Source organism: Sciurus carolinensis, unplaced genomic scaffold (assembly GCF_902686445.1).
Source record: "Sciurus carolinensis unplaced genomic scaffold, mSciCar1.2, whole genome shotgun sequence".
Classification (NCBI taxonomy): Eukaryota; Metazoa; Chordata; class Mammalia; order Rodentia; family Sciuridae; genus Sciurus; species Sciurus carolinensis.
Genome location: NW_025920212.1, coordinates 632,693 through 649,535, shown reverse-complemented (window position 1 = coordinate 649,535; position 16,843 = coordinate 632,693). Strand labels below are relative to the sequence as shown.

The following is a 16,843-nucleotide window of genomic DNA, read 5'->3' as shown; positions in this document are numbered from 1 at the left end:
CCTCAGTGCTGGTGAAGTGTACTGTTTTCTTCATTACTTATCAGGTTCTAGAGCCAACTGGCATGGCGGAGAACAGGATTCCGTGGCTCCAAGCAGACATGATGGTAGCCACAGGGCCTCCCAACTGTCATGGCCCCATGTCTGGTCCCAGGAAGAGCTGAAGCAGGAGGAATTTTTCAAATTTTATGGAGCAGCAAAGGGCCGAGGAAAGGTCCAACTCTCACACACTGTGGATCTGGCCGGAGGAGTGGGGAGAACAAATGCCACGATGTGCTCTCGCTCCCCAGCACTGCCTCCTCAGGGTTCCTTTCTTCCTTCCTTTCTTTTTTTAGGACATACTACCTTTGAACTGTTACGGATCATATCTGTCACCCCCAAACATGCCACTTCAGCATAAGGATAACTGAGCCAAAGATAACTGAGAAAAAAAAAAGAAAAAAAAAAGATGGGGGTGTCTGCCCTGCCCCATCTACCTCAAGTCAGGAGGGACTCTCCATCTGCACAAGTGTGTCGCCCTCTGTCCTGGGAAGACACCTTTGACCTCTTGATCTCGGCAGCATGAGGGACTCACACAGCCTCACGGGGACAGCCCTCCCCTGCCATTAGTTTTCCCCATGTTTACCTCCCGACCCTGAGCCACCCCAGAGGATTGACTCCTTTTCCTGTCACTTCAGTCCTCAGTCAACTGGTTGCTTTCCCTTAAGGTGCTTTGCAAAGTCGATTTTAACCACCCTATCAGTTACATGGCTGAGTTTCTGCCACGTGTATACACTCTGCGTGCATTCAAATCAACTCTTTCTCTCTTGCTCATCTGCTGTATAGCGATGTCATTTTCAGGGCCTCAACTACAGAACCTAGGGAGAGGACATTTTTCCTTCTCCTACAGACGGGTTTCAGGAGCAGCATAGCAGAAATCAATTTCCTTCACCCCAAGCAAGGGCAATACCTCCAGAAAAGAACCACTACAGTTCACGTTAGGCCAAGAGAAGCAGGTCAAGTGTCGCTGATGCTCAGTCCCATCTGACACAGGACACCGAGGCACAGTCCATCGGCAAGGATAAGGGGTGTCCCGAGAGCTATGTGTGTCTTTTATCATAGCCCAGGTCAGCTCTGACCCCACAGGTAAGGGGTCATGTCCTGGCTGCCAAGCACTGGATGGCCTCAGTCACTCCTGCCCTTCACTCATCCTGCTCACATCCCTGAGTCCCCAAACGAAAAAGAGTGCTTCTCTTTCTCCTCTAAAACCAAAAACTCACTTTGACACCCCTATGAAAAGCTGGAACTCTTCAGGTTTGTTTTCAAAAAAACAAAATCCATGATCTGGGAGATTCACAACGTTTCCATTAGTGCATTCTACTTATACACAGTAGTGGGGTTCACTCTGACATCATCATACAGGCATGGAACAGAATGAGCTCCATTTACCACCCCTGGGCTTCCTACTTTAGTGGGCTCTCTACTACATATTTGGTCTTTAATTAGTGCTTTATAGGTATACATCAAACATGGAATACACTGTCGTATATTCATGTATGTATATAGCACTATTTTGACATTTCTTTCCACACTGGTGATCCTCTGAATAGAGGAAATGAACTGAGGGCGAGGAAGGAGGAACAGGAAGAGGAAGGAAAGATGGATTGCTTTGGGGAGGTTTTCTCCCAAGGGAAGAAAATTGTACTGTGTTCAAGTGTGTAAGGAGAGTTCACTGTAGAACAAGGAAACATGTCCCTCCCCAACAGGATCTTAAAGCACCAGTCACCATCATGTCCTTGTAAGGACACCAGTTATGTAACAAAGTAACTAGCAGGAGGTATGGACAAATACCTCCCAAGATTCCTCTCCTGCCTTCTCACACCTTAACTGGCTGTATCTCCATTTAATTAACATCTGCAGAACAAATATCCACTGTAAGTGGGACCAGAGCACTAGGTCCAACGTGGTGACAAATGTTACAGCTAAAAAGAAAATGAGTCATGAATAACTAATTTGAGGAAGACAATAATACGTTGCTCTGCAAAAACAGAAATCTTAACATTATGGTATCCCACGAGAAAAAAAAAGGATGATTATATCTGTAAAAGATACCAGGAATTAGGACTGAGGATGAAGCACCACCCCCTTTTTTTCCTAAATTTCAGGTGTATCTTTAAGTGCCGCAAAGACTGACAGGTGACAAATTGAACTAATTTGCCTTTGCGCATTAATCCAAAAAGTGTAATCGGACTGGTGAAGACAGTGGGTATGTGGCAGACTTCAAAATGTCATGAAGAGCCACCTGAGATGGGGAGAAAGGTCGAGCTCAAAGGGCCTACCTTCACCTTCCCCTTGACAAAGCTGGCCATGTCGTCTTTATTATCAAACACAGACAGAGTATGGAGGAGATTCTGTTCCAGCCAGTTCCAGTGCTGGTTGATTTCCTCTAATGTGGAACCTGGAACAGAACAGAAAGAGAGAGAGTGAAAAACAAGAGTCATCATTTTGCCAACAATAAATCCCTGTGTTAATGTTCCACAAACGTCCTGTGCCAGGGTTCTCATACCCCGAGCTACCGTTTGACATTGAAAGCTGACACTCTCCACTGGTGCCACGGTCCCAACTGCCACTGCACTGGGACTTACAAACTTTAGTCCCATGGCCACTTAGGCCAGCTCACCAAGCAGGAAAGCCTTGGAACTGTCCTGTGAAGACTCTGCACACCTTGATCATGTGCAGAGCACCTACCACTCAAGTGTCAGAAGCATTTTAATGGTACAGCTGTTCCAGAATGGAACACAGACCAAGTGGCAGAAGATTCTCAACAGTCTCACTTAGTGTCTCCTGGGAGAAGAGAGGCCCATGGAGAAGTACCGAAGTCACGTTCACAGGGGAAGAACCTTCTGGGAAGTTCCTCACAAGGATGTTGTCGCTGTAACAGGCACTGATCAACCGACAAGCAACAGCCAGGAATTTCACAGGTTTACAAATGGACACTTCATACCATTTGCAGCAATATCTCTAAAAACTATAAGATCAGGTATACATTAAAAAACATAATAGCATGAAGTCAACAATGGTACGTTAATTCCTTCCAAAGGCAACTAAGAAACTTCACCATATTTTTGGAGCATTGAGCAACACCATTAACCAAAGGCACAATCATTTCAGTCATCTCTTTCTCTACAAGGAGGTTTCTAGTCATCACTATTGCATGATGGCTACTCCAGCATAGGAGAGCATGTGCTCAGCTCCCAGTGCAGGGTCCCACACATAACAGATGCTCAGTGAAGTGCTCAGTAAAACAAGCACAATCCTAAACAAGAAAAGGCATGTGAGGACTAGGCAGTGTGGCTCAGCTGCATTTCCAAATGGAACATGGGACATATTCTAAACTCAGAGAATTTAAAGGATATCAGCCAATAGTACACAATAACTGAGCCACTAAGGCACAAAGGCCACTGGAGTCATAATACCCAAATGCCAGATGTGTGTTTTCAAAACTGAACTTCCTTTCCCACTCTATCCCACCTGCAACCTTCCTCTCCTACACTACAGATTCATGTGAATATTGTGTAACACAGGTTGAGCAATCCAATCTGGAAATCCAATTTCTAAAATGTTCCAAAGTCTGCAACTTTGCAGTTCCAACATCATGTCAGAGGTGGAAAACCCCATACCTGATTTCTGGTTCAAAGGACACAAACTACTTCATGTACAGGACTGAAAATACTATATAAAAGTACCTTCCAGCTATGGGCATAAGGTGCATATGAAACAAATTACTTTCATGTTTTAGTTGGGCACCATGGTACTATGTACATGCAAATATTCCATCATCCTAGAAAATCCAAAACTCTTCTGGTCCCCAGGATTTTGAATAAGGGATATGCAACCTGTACCTCACAGGGAAAGGGCCAGAAGGCTCACTCTGAACTTGCAGATTAAGGTCTGTGAGAAAGAAGAACATCTGTATTAGGACTGCTCTTCTGAGTGGGCACTTGGGATGGAATTAAAAGAAGTACCCAGAAGTACCTCGAAAGGAAAAAGAAAAGCTCAAGACAACAGAACTTGGTTCCTTTGTGATCTCCCAACGCTGAGGCACAGGATGGCCTAAGGTGACATCTTTGGGTCATCACCAAAGCCAGTCTGTCAGGACTGGAAGGCTGTCCCTGTCTCTCTCCACCCATGTCTCCATTCCCAGGTAACCAAGAGGATGTGACCAGAGACCTTCTCACCTCCCATCTTGCTCTTTAGGAATCCAGAAGCCTAAGCGGCAACCCACTTGAAACTTAGAAGGAGCTACTGCTGGGGTGAGTGGTGAGGATCTTCTTCAACTACTAGGTAAGCTTTCTTCAAACTACTGTAGGTTGTTCCTCAATATCTGTAAGGGACGAGTTTTTGAACCCTTCAAAGATACCAGAATCCAAGGATGGTCAGGCTCCTAAGATAAAATGGTATGTAGTATTGATGTATAACCTGGGCCCATCCACCTGTACACTTTCAGTTATCTCTAGATTATCCATTAACCTAGTACAATGTAAATGATACATAAACAGCTGTTATACTATCTTATGTGGGGAATAATGACAAGAACAGGAAACTACATGTTGAGTACAGAAGCAATTTTTTCTGAATAGTTTTGATATGCAGTTCATTGACTCTGCACAAGCTGAACCCCAGATACCCAGGCTGAAGACACATACCACCTCCCACTATGCAGACATGTTCCTGCACACCAAGTCACAATCATGTGTCCTCTTCTTCAACATCCTGCACACCAGCCCACGAATTCCACCTCCTGACCCTCCCACCACAATAGAGCTCCTTCCTTTTTCTCTCTTTTCCTGTTTCTCTCATTTGCCTCCAGTCCATGCCACAGATCCTGCTAGCAATGGGAAAACCCTGCACTTAGGCTGCTACAAGCAAATTCAAAACTACTGTGAAGATCAGAAATCCAAACTCAGCTCTGTAAAGGCATGAGTGTTATTATCTCTACAAAAGGTCTGGCAAGTTTCTGAGAGCCTTTCAACCTTCAGCCATGTTCCATGGAGGACTCCTCTCGTGGCGGTGCCTCTAAGTTCTCTTTTGGGAATCAGAAAAGTCCACCTAAGCCTTCAATCTACAGCAACAGGAATCAAATGACTACATAAGCAAATCCATTCTTGGAATGATTCTAAGCAGATAACTCAAACTCCTGCAGTTACTACCAATGTTATTTCTGCATCCTGGAAAACAGGCAGACAACAAAGTGTTTAGTGCTCTGGGTCATGGTGAAGAATACAGCGACTGTTTCAACAACACAGCACTACCACTGAGAACCAGCTATGTCTCACATGGGAACTTATAAGTCCTGCCATGGCCTGGACTTCTCAAAAGCAGGACAGGACAACAACTAATCAAGACCACTAGGCACATAGAACCAGGAACAAAGCCTTCTTGTCCTCCCAGGGCCCCCAGAGAATTTGTCATGGCTTAGGGTCAATTCACCTCCTCTCCACCTTCTTCCCAGGGCCCCAAAGTGAATGGAGATTACCTCCTGGTATTTGGCCCTCCTGCTTCCATGTACAGTGTCCTAAACTCTACTCACGGGACAACCATTATATATGATTCTAAAATGCAGGCAGACATACAATGGAGTCTCGTTCAGTCTTAACAAGGAAGGAAATTCTGACATATACAGCAACATGGATGAAACTTGAAGACTGTGCCAAGTGGACCGAACCAGTCACAGAAAAAGGCAGTATGAGTCCGCCATATAAGGTTCCTCGCCAAATGCAGAGGGAGGAAGTGCAATGGAAGCTGCCAGGGGAGAGCGGAGCAGAGACTTTAATGGGTGCAGAGATTCATTTTGAGAACTTGAGGAGTGTTCTGGAGGTGGATGGTGGTGATGCCCATATTTCATTGTGAAAGTACTTTATGCAACTAACTAAAAATAAAATAATTAGGATAGTAAATTTTGAATTGTACCGTTGGAAAAAATAATTTGTATTGAAGGCAAAAAACACAACCTCTATCTTGAAGTTGTCTGACTGCTCAATGTTCATGAGCAGGCCTGTTCCCTGCCTTTTCACAAAGGACCCAAGAAATCTTAATTGTAACTACACATGCTCCTCAACTGACAACCAGGGTGCATCCTAATAAACTCATCATGAGATTGAGATTGCTAACAAAAAAACCTGTATTTAATTCCAAATCCACCAAGTATCACAGCTTAGCCTCCTGGGCAGGGATCCTTTGTCAATGCTCAGCACACAACGAAGTATGAAGGCGAGTCAACGACATGCAAGAGGCCTAAGTAATGCCTGCACAAGTATCTCAGTCAACAGCACAATCGCCACACCAGAACATACCCATGCCTCCCATCCTCCCTGCCACAAGAGAACCCTGAAAAGAACAATTCACTATTCAGGACCTTCTGAGGGCAGGACAATGGTAGAAAACAAGCCACTGGCAAACCTGACTTTTGTCAGCCCAAGGAAAACTTCCTCAGCACCCGGAAGCCCAGTGATGCAGTCTCTTGGTACAGACAGGCAAAATGTGGCAGAGACTGCCTAAGTCAGACACAGCTCTTGCACTTTGCCCCCGGTTGTTACCACACATGCACACACCTGGGAAAACCCTGTTAATCACACACCAAGACCATTAAAGAAATGGCCACTTCATACCCAACAACATGTTAGTGTCCTGAAACACACCCCTCAGAAGCCTGGCTCACTCACGCTCACAGTTGTGTGCTTCCGATCACTAAGAAAGAGACAGACATGTGGAGGAGAGCGCAGAGCTCCTGAAAGCAGGTGAGGCTCCCTGGACGTTACCTGCAGGCTCACCAACAAGCAGATGCTCTGCATTCTCAGACCTCAGGGTCTGGAAATTTCCAACGGGAACAAGACTCACCAGTGGCTATGGCCCAGTGAACGTTGCATCCATCCAGTAACTCTCCACATGCTATGGGAGAGTACACCTGTGAGCCGGGAACTTGAAAGCAGAACTCGAAAGGGAGCGACCTCAGTGTTGGAATCCAGCACTGCCTCTAGAGCACCCACAAGGCCACCTACAAGGCAAAAGAGAATCTAACACACCTGTGAGCTCAGGGACGTGAAGAGCCCCAGCCAGTGTGCAGCTGCCACTCCCACATGCGCAGGCAGCATGGTCACTGCTGAGAGACCAGGCACAATCCGACACCCCGCAGTCAGAGCTCCATGGGGCCCAGAGCTTTAACTTCCTCACACCCATTTCCCCAGCATCTGCTGTTGGAGTCAGACTGCCCGACTGGAACCCCAGCTCTACCACTTTCAAGCTGTGTGGCCTTAGGAAAGTTACCTGTTTTCTCTGTGCCCTGGTCTCTTTGGAAGATAAAGCAACCACGATATGCCTCCAAGGTAATTATGGAAATTAAGTCATCATTCAAAGTACCTAGACTATTGCCAGGCCCTTCAAGCACCAGGTAAGTGTTGCCTGTTAGGATCCTCATCATATCCACATCTCACATGGAAGAATAATCCCTTTCCACTCCAGAAAGGTACCCTGAGAAATATGACAACACACCCAAGACCCCGCAGGACAGAAGGCACAGGTAGCAGGTGAAGGACTGGCATTCTGCTGTGATGAATGGCATCCTGAATCAATGGCAGGTGAACAAACCCACTCCCTCCTCCCTGGAGGAGCTGAAGCCCTACACCTTCCTTTGCCCATGCTCCTTCACTACTAGACCCCGAGAGGGCCCTGAGTGGCATGAGGAGTTCATTTTGGTTTAAGACCCCAATGTTAAAGGAAGTTGAATCATTAAGGAGTATGTCACCGACCTGCCACTCCATCACCCCAGAGTGTGCAGCATGTTTCACACCAGCAGGGACGTGTGCCAACAGAACAGCACAACCCACAATTCAGAAAGTTAATGCTGGGACATTCCTAACTCTGCTCCTCAGATCCCACCAGTTTCCAAGTGCCTTTACAAACCCGTCCTAAGGGGACCAAAACACAGGACTCGCAAATGCATGGGATGTATCCACTTCTTCCTCCTGCCTTGGCAGCAGGACACACTCTGTCACTGGATGGCCCTCATGTTAGCAGGCTGGCTGGGGCTTGAAGCTCTCTGCAGTTGCACCACATCAGAGAGGACTAGGGCACATCCCCAGGAAAAGATCCAAATTCAAAACTGCATATACCAGGCTTCCGGCTGGGGCTCAGTGACACAGAACCTGCCTGGCATGTGGGAGGCACTGGGTTCCATGCTCAACACCCTATAAAAGTGAACAAATCAAATAAAGGTCTATTAACATCCAAAAAAATTATTTAAAAAAAAATGCTTGTATGGTTTCTACTGAACACAGGTTGCTTTTGCACCACTGTAGAAACAAAGGCAATAATCCAGCCCACAGGAGTTGAGAACTGCTTGTCTTGTGACTCTACCACATTGGACCTGTTCAGAATCACCCACTGCCTTGAGCCGTCACATCTCCCAACACACCTTTGACTTTCGTGAGCTTGACGGCTTCAAAGATTACTGGCCAGTTCTTCAGCAGCAAATCCCAGTTTTGGCTTGCCTGATGCTGATTAGAGGCTAAAGTCTCTGGCCAGCCTCATAGAAGGAATGCTATGCATCACATCCTCTCAGGTGTGCACACAATTTCAACTTGTTCCACTCCTGGTGATATTCACTTGGTCTCTTAAGTTAGTGGCTGCTTGGGTTCTGCACCATAAACTTATTCCTTTTTCCCTTGTAACTCACAAGCCTCCTACAGAAAAATAATGAAGTTATGTAAATTTCCCATTCCTCAAACTTTCAATTTATTCACATTTATCGGTATGGTCTCATCTTTCCTGCTTTTCTTCAAAGAGTAAGAATTCATCACTATTATTTACTCGGATGATTTAATTGTCCCAGGTTTGGTAGGTAGGAATCCCTTCAAGCTGGGTTTCTGTGTCCTTTGGACATGTACTCATGGTTTTTCATAGTCTCTGCCACAATAAAATATTCCAACTTCGTCTCGTACTTTCCTTGCATCAGCCCTGAAATGGGACATTTTTCCCAGAAATTCTCTTTCCTTCATGAGGATTGCTATACAAAAGCCACCTGGCATTCCAGGGGCTTGGGAGGCTGAGGCAGGAGAATTGTGAGTTCAACGATAGCCTCAGCAACTTAGCAAGGCCCTATGCAACTTAGCACAACAGTGGCTCAAAATTAAAAAAATAAAAAGGGCTGGGGATGTGGATCAGTGGGTATGTGGCCCTAGGTTCCATCCCTGCTATAAAATAAAAACAAAAAGCTGGTATCTAGAAGCTCATTGGTAACGGGGTCTGTGTGTATACATATGACTCATGTATTTGCACAAAGGCATACATATCTCTAATGCAATGTGTATATGTACACATACTCTACATACAGAAAAACTGAGTTCATACCGAGGCCTCCTGTGACCCACTCCCCATGTTCATTCTTACTTCTTTCCTTGTTCACAGCTCTCTTCTCCAACAGAGAAACCAGCCTCCACCACCCTTGATATGTTTACTTGCACATCAACCCTCTCTTGCTGCCAACCTCCACACCCAAGACACACCCTGATCACCCTCTGAAACCTCTTCCTAGATGACCGGCACCTACACCTCCCTCACCTGCCCTACAGGATGACTTTCCCCAAAGGAAGAACATGTGTGTTTTTATACCAATTATTCTTTGGTTAGTCCCCTGACCCTTTAAGGGTTTGTTATTTGGTGTCAGATAATGGAGCTTGGGACAGGAAGGCTGTCCTGTCTGCTAGAAGGAGAGGTGACACTTAACACAGAACCCACAGGCAGTTTAGCAGAGCTCAGTGGAAGAAAACAGCAGGCTGGGGTAAGGGCACTTAAGGCTGTGTTTTCAAAAGACCAGTGAAATGCCATGTTTATCTAGCAAAGAAAAAATCCTGGTGGAGACACCGAGGAAGACTAGAAAGGAGCCCATCCCAGGAGGCGCTTCTCAGACATCTCTGACAGAACCCATGCAGACTTTGTAACAGCAGCCTCGGGGACTCTAGGTGACATGGAAAGAAGAAAACAGGGAGGGTGTGCAGCACCTGGACAGCCACAGAGGGGTGCCGAGTTTTGAGGCAGAGTGGGAATTTCTCTCACATGCTTCTGAAAAGGTCAGGAGGTCTGTGTCAACCCGGACCCTTCAACTGGTGGGCAGGTGGGCAGGGCAGCAATCAAAAAGCCACAAGGGGACTTCCAGCTTCGTTCCAGTATGCAAAGAGCTTGGGAAGCACCCCTCCCATAAATACAAGCAGAGGCCAAGCAGACTGCAAATCACAGGCTTTTCTTGGACTCTTCGAAGAACTGAGGTCACGGATCAAAACATAACCCCCAAAGCTACCGTGGAACAGGTAATCCTAGGGACACAGCTGGGACCTGCTCCCCTAGTGCTGAGGTCATGAATTGCAGGACACTTGAGTCCTGAGTCTGACTGTGCAGGGGCCTAACTGAAAGAGAATAAGAAAGCCCTGGTGCTGCGATCTTAGGGAACCCCAAGGCAGCACAGGTGTTCTCACCAGAACCCCACCAGTTCCAACTGAAAGACCCCAGGGACACCTGCCCAGCTCTCTGGACAAGGGAAGAATAAGGCCATGAGGCATCCTCAGGGCCTCATTCCAGCTGGGGACAGGCCTTCTCTGGCTCCTGTGTCCCCTCTGGCTTTCCTGTCCCCAAAGGGGTAGGAGGAAGTGGCTAGAAAATACTTGGGAAGGTCACAGGCCAGGGTCACATGTCCACTGATGACTGAGATTGATTGATGATTCTAGGACCTTCCCCTTGCCAACAGCAAAAGCTCCAGGATAAATGAGAGTACATGACAGCTCAAAGAGCAGCGAGACTGGGAAGTTCTTAACCCAGGGACAGAGAAGAGACACAACCAGCGACATGGAGGAATGTGAGGCCTCTGGTACCTTCAGCTACAGGAAACTGCAAAGAGCCAAGTCCTAGCAGAGTAGCAAAACACACACAGAAGATGAGTTCCTCACTTGTTATTATTCATAGACATGAATAAATTATAAGTTGTTTATATACCATAATAAGTTTTCTCTCTATATATATACATAGAAAAACATGGCAGTAGGCAAGAAAATACACATGATTAAAAGATAAAGCATGCATCAGAATGACACAGATATGACAGATCTTGGTACTTTGAGAGAACTTTTAAAATAAGTGTGAATTATAGGTGAAGGGCTCTAAAGAAAAGGTATAGAGTATGGAAGACTAGGTCATGAAAGAAGACAGATGGAAACTCTAAGAAATGAAAAACAAAACAAATAGAAATAAACAAAAATGAAGACTGCCCTTCATGGCTCATCAGTAGATGGGACGGTCAAGAAAACAATCAGTGAACTTGAAGACAGATCAACAGAAACCCCCAAACCCACTGAAAAGCCAAGAGAGATACAGAGACATAGGAAGTACACAACATCTGACTGCTGGGGATAATTCCCAAAGATACAAGGATCCCAAACTGGAAAAACAGGAGAAGAGGGAAGTAATCATGTGAAGCAATAATGACCAAGAATTTTCCAAAATTAATGACACACTCCAGACCACAGATCCAAAAAGTACAGAGAACACCGTGCAGAAAATTATAAAAAAAAAAAAAAGGAAAAATATTTACAAATCTACACTGAGGTATATCATATTCAATTTGCAGAAACAAAAAGAAATTTTTAAAGAAGAGGGGGTGTGAAGCAGACAGCCTAGGAAGAACACGATAATTATAGCAGACTTCTCCAAGCATGCGATCAAGGGAGTTGACATAAGGTGCTGAAAGAAACGAATCACAAACCAATAAATCTAAATGAAGTGAGGATTTTTTTGGGGGGGTTCACTTGGTATTGAATTTAGGGGTGTTCTACCACTGAACCACATCCCCAGTTGTTTTATTGTTTGTTTAGAGACAAGGATTCAACAAATTGCTGAGGCTGACCTCAAAGATGTGATCCTCCTGCCTCCTTTTACCAAATTGGTACAATTAACAGCAAGGACCACCATGCCAGGCTGTGTCCAGTGAAATTCTCCTTAAAATTGAAAAAAAAAGACTTTCTTGAAAAAGAACAGGAAGTCCATTTCCTGCAGACCTAACCATCAATTTCGTCAGAGAAAGAAAACACATAGGTCAGTAGCTCTGAGCTACGTAAAGACAAGAACTGTGTCTCAGGATATGAATGAGGGTAGATTCAGATTTCTTATTTTTCCTATTCCTAATTAATCTAAAAGAAATGTTTGAAGGGTTAACAAAAAATTATTGATTGATTACACTATGTAAAGAAGTGAAATGGATGACAATGTCAGAAAAGATGAGACAGGATCTGGGAATACTAGTATATCTGCATCTCGGCCAAGCATGGTGGTGCACACCTACAATCCCAGTGGCTCAGGAGGCTGAGGCAGGAGGATCACAACTTTAAGGCCAGCCTCAGCAACTCTGAGACCTTTTCTCAAAATAAAGTTACAAATGGACTGGGGATATGGCACAGTGCTTAAGGGTCCCTGGGTTCAATCCAAATACACGGAAAAAAAAAATCTACATTTCATATGAAACAGCATAATATTTGAAGGCAGACACAGACTAACCTGGAAATTATGTTCCAAACCAGAAATATATACTAATTCTTTTCAAACTACTGTTGGCAAGTTAACAGATAAATGGCATCACCAAGTGTTCAACTGCGAAAGAAGTCAGGAAAGGAGGTTCAAAAGAAAAAGAACAGAACAAGGAATAGAAAACAGTTACCAACCTGGTAGAGATTCATCTAACAATGCCAACAATCACTTTACATGTGAATGGCCTAAATACATCAACCAAAAACACCCGGGGATTTTCAGAATGGATTTAAGGAAAAAAAAGAAGGAAGAAAAGAAAACCAAGGCCCACAAGAAACCCATGTCACAGTCAAACAAAGGAAAAGGACACAAGCAACAATAGGTGTTGGCGAGGATGTGGTGAAAAAGGAACACTCATACATTGCTGGTGGGGTTGCAAATTAGTGCAGCCACTCTGGAAAGCAGTGTGGAGATTCCTCAGAAAGCTTGGAATGGAAACACCATTTGACCCAGCTATCCCACTCCTTGGTCTATACCCAAAGGACTTAAAATCAGCATATTACAGAGATACAGCCACATCAATGTTCATTGCTGCTCAATTCACCATAGCCAGATTGTGGAACCAACATAGATGCCCTTCAGTTGATGAATGGATAAAGAAACTGTGGCATATTTATACAATGGAATATTACTCCGCAATGAAGAATGATAAAATTATGGCATTTGTAGGCAAATGGTCGAAATTGGAGAATATCATGCTAAGTGAGATAAGCCAATCTCAAAAAACTAAAGGACGAATGATCTCGCTGATAAGCGGATGAGGACATATAATGGGGGTGGGAGGGGTTAGCATTAGGTTTAGGGTTAGGTTTAGAGTTAGGCTAAGGAGAGCGGTAAGAATGAAGGAAAGAAGGACTGTATAAAGGGAAAAGGGTGGGAGGGGTGGGGGGGAGGGAAAAAAAAGAAACATCATTACCCTATGTAAACGTAAAAAAATAAATAAAAAAAAAAAAACAAAGGAAAAGGAAAGGGGTGGGGCTAGGGATGTAGCTCAGTGGCAGAGTGCTTGCCTAGTATGCCCATCTCCCTGACTTCAATTGTTCACACCACAAGAAATTACACCAGCAAACAGGATCCACCAACATATAAAAGAAATTATACCTCATGACCAAGTGGGACTTGCTCCAAGTACGCAACAATGGTCCAGCATTCGAAAATTCATCAATATAGAAGTAGGGGGCGAAAATCACAAAGTAATCCAATTGATACACAAAGCATTTGACAAAATGGAACACCCACCCATTCATGATTAAAGGAAAAAAACAGCAAAGGAGGAATTAAGAATATGTCTAACTTGATAATATCATTTACCTTCTAGCCCCAAAACCCTACAATTAACAACATACTTACGGAGAAACTCAACACTTTCCTGATAACTAGGAACAAGGTAAAGACAACTTCTCCTATCACACCTATTCAACATCACACTGAAAGATCCAGCTAATATGCTAAGACAAAAAGAGGAAATAGAAGGTATACAGAGAGAGAAGGAAATAAAACTTTCTTCAAAGATGATATGCTTTTTTTTAGAAAAATAAAGCAAAGAATCAAGAAAAACTTAAGGAACTAAGAAGCATAGCAGAGCTGCAGGGCTGAATACTCTGACATCATGACCACTGCTTTCCAACACTCCAGCAAAGGCTGGCTGTAACTTGGGGAGGGGTGGGGCGCGTTGTAGACACCACTGACAAGCCAGAGAAATGCAGAAGAAAGGAAACAAACCCGAGGCAAGGCCAACCTGACCCCGTGTCTCCCAAGAAATCCCCACCTGCGACTCAGCCCTGGACTGGGAGCTGAGGCCGGCCACACCCCGCCCCAGCACCTTACCGCTGAGGCCACCGCCCCCCTCGCGGTGCCCGCAGCGCCGCCCTAGGATGAAGGAACCGCTTTTCCACTGGTTCACCCAGAGCTCCAGGGCGTCCTTCAGCAGCACCTCGTCGGGCTTGTTTCCCTTTCTTCTGTGGCCCCGCTTCACATAGCCAGGGCCAAGGCCTCACGTAGCCCAACTCGCTCAGGAGGAGGCGGCGGCAGCGGCTGCGCCGGAAACGCAGACCCGCGGGTGCCCAGCGCTCACACGTCCCCAAGCGCAGCAGAAGGAGCGCTCCCTGCGAACCCCGCGCAGTCGCGCACCGGCCCACCCCGCGCACCCCGCGCAGCACGCCCGGCTGCCCAGGCAGCATCCGAAGCACCCCGGAGCCCCTCTCAGCCCCGCCAACTGCAGACGCGCCTACCGGATTTCCGGGTCCCAACACGGGCTGGGAACGGCGGGTGCTGCAGGGAGCGAGACCCCAGGCCCCGCCCACCCCGCCACCCCCTTACTGGTGAGGTGACCTATCTCCTCCCCGTGCCCGCGGCGCCGCTGTGGCAAGAAGTACCCGCTACTACTCAGAGCTTCAGGGTTCTTACCAGCACCTCCTCGGCTTGAGCCACATCTCGGGCAATCCGGCTGCACTGTGGGGAGCCGCTTCATATCGCCCGGCGACCAGCAGCACCGGGCCCAGTTCACTCGGCAGGAGGCGGTGGCAGCGGTAGCGCCGAACCGCACACTTCGCAGGTGCCCAGCGCTGGCAGTTCCGGGAGCGCAGTGGGAGGAGCTCGCCCCGCGCACCCCGCGCAGCAGCGCGCCGCGCCGCCCCCGTCCCGCCCAGGCTCGTGGCGGTGGGGACCAAGGCCGCCCCCAACCCGCCGACTCCCGCTGCGTCTTAGGGGGGCCGGTTTCTGCATCCCAGTGGCTCGACTCATGGTTCCCAAATGGAGGAAGGAGGTCCCATCCCGCTGCCAGGTCCCCTTCCTTCTGTGCCCTCACAGATCACGGGGAGGCCCTGGGCAGAGGTGTGGCTCCAATCCCCAGGTGGCGACTCCTGGGAAAGAGCTCAGGGTGGCAGGAGCCGCCCCCACACGCCTCATTCCAAGAAGGTGGAGGAAGGACCTAGGGAAGAGACCTATTGCTCTTCAAGCTGAGGGTTGACAGCCCAGAGCCCTTTATCTCAGGAAGGACAGAATGCACTAATGCAAACCAGTAAAGCAAGTGTGTTTGGGTTTTAAAGAACATTTTGGAGATCTCCCGAAAATAGCATGAAAAATAAAAACAGTTATGTTCGGACTTGTTAGCACACTTTCTTAAAGATTTATTTTAATTCATACATCACAATTTTCCATATTTATGGGGCACTGAATGAAATTCCACTACATTTATATGATGGGTACTGAACCTCTCAGGATAACTGGCATATCCATCACCTCAAACATCATTTCTTTGAAGGCACATTTGGGAAGCTCTCCCAAGTGAGCCACCTGAGCTGCAGGAAAGGCGCTCATGAACATCAGCTCATATTCCTGAATGTGCTTCTGATGCAATCCATACACATTCACCTCTACTTTCAATATTATTCAGTTTTATCTGTCAAATATTCAATAGGAAAGACGCATGGAAAGACAGGAATTTGAAAATTACTTGGGAGGGGATGGGGTAGTACGGCCTGACTCCTCTCTTCCCACCCACCAGGCTCCTGCCCATGTCTCCCATTACTCAAGTCTGACAGAAGCTCATGGGAGGTCAGGATGCTCCAGGATGCAGTTTTCAGAGGTCAGCCTTCCAGCACAGAGCAAGGTGGAGAGTGTTGGAGAGGGTAGCTGGAGCAGGGGATGGAGAGCATCCAGGACAGGTGCTGACAGCTTCCTGTTGTCACTCCTTTGCGAGGGCTCACCATCCCTTCATGGTATAATTGTATTTTGTCCCCCAAAATCCATGTGTGGAAGTCCTAAACCCCAGTTCCTCAGAGTGTGACCTAATGGAAATAGAGTCACTACAGATGTAATTAGTTGAAAATGAGGTTATTAGGGTGGGTTTTAATTCTGTATGATAGGGGTTCTTACAAAAAGGGGACATTTGAACAGCCAGACCTACAGGGAGAACATCACGTGCATATTGGAGATATGACCAAGAAGTGCCAGAAGCTAAGAGAAAGGCCTGAAGCAGTTCTTACCTAGCACCCTCACAAGGAACCAACCTGGATCTCAGACGTCCAGCCTGTTCCAATGCTGCTTCTGTGTTGAAACCTCCCGGTTTGTGGGACGTTGATAGGGCTGTCCTAGCAAAAGATTACAGGTGCTTCCTAAATCCTGCTCACAGCTGTTCAGCAGCACATCAGTTCCAACATTCAGAGAAAGATTCTATTTGCTACCCGGCGCTGGTTGATAGCAAGAGGGACCAGAGTTCCTCAATGTGGTGTTCTGGCTGGGT

General features: G+C 46.5%; 1 long non-coding RNA gene across 3 annotated transcripts in view; it reads right to left on the bottom strand.

Annotated features, from left to right (window-relative positions):
- LOC124975115 (uncharacterized) overlaps window positions 1-14,783 on the bottom strand; it is a 29,492-nt gene extending 14,709 nt beyond the window's left edge. Inside the window, exons 1-5 of one of the 3 annotated variants that reach the window (XR_007106848.1) lie at window positions 14,428-14,783; window positions 8,447-8,714; window positions 7,936-8,219; window positions 6,874-7,030; window positions 2,316-2,434 (exon numbers count right to left, since the gene is read on the bottom strand). This is a non-coding gene — a long non-coding RNA (uncharacterized LOC124975115). Of the gene's footprint in view, window positions 1-2,315; window positions 2,435-6,873; window positions 7,031-7,392; window positions 7,910-7,935; window positions 8,220-8,446; window positions 8,715-14,427 lie in introns of those variants that run through there. The other 2 variants (XR_007106849.1, XR_007106850.1) reach the window with 2 other exon arrangements.
- Window positions 14,784-16,843: the final 2,060 nt, after the last annotated feature.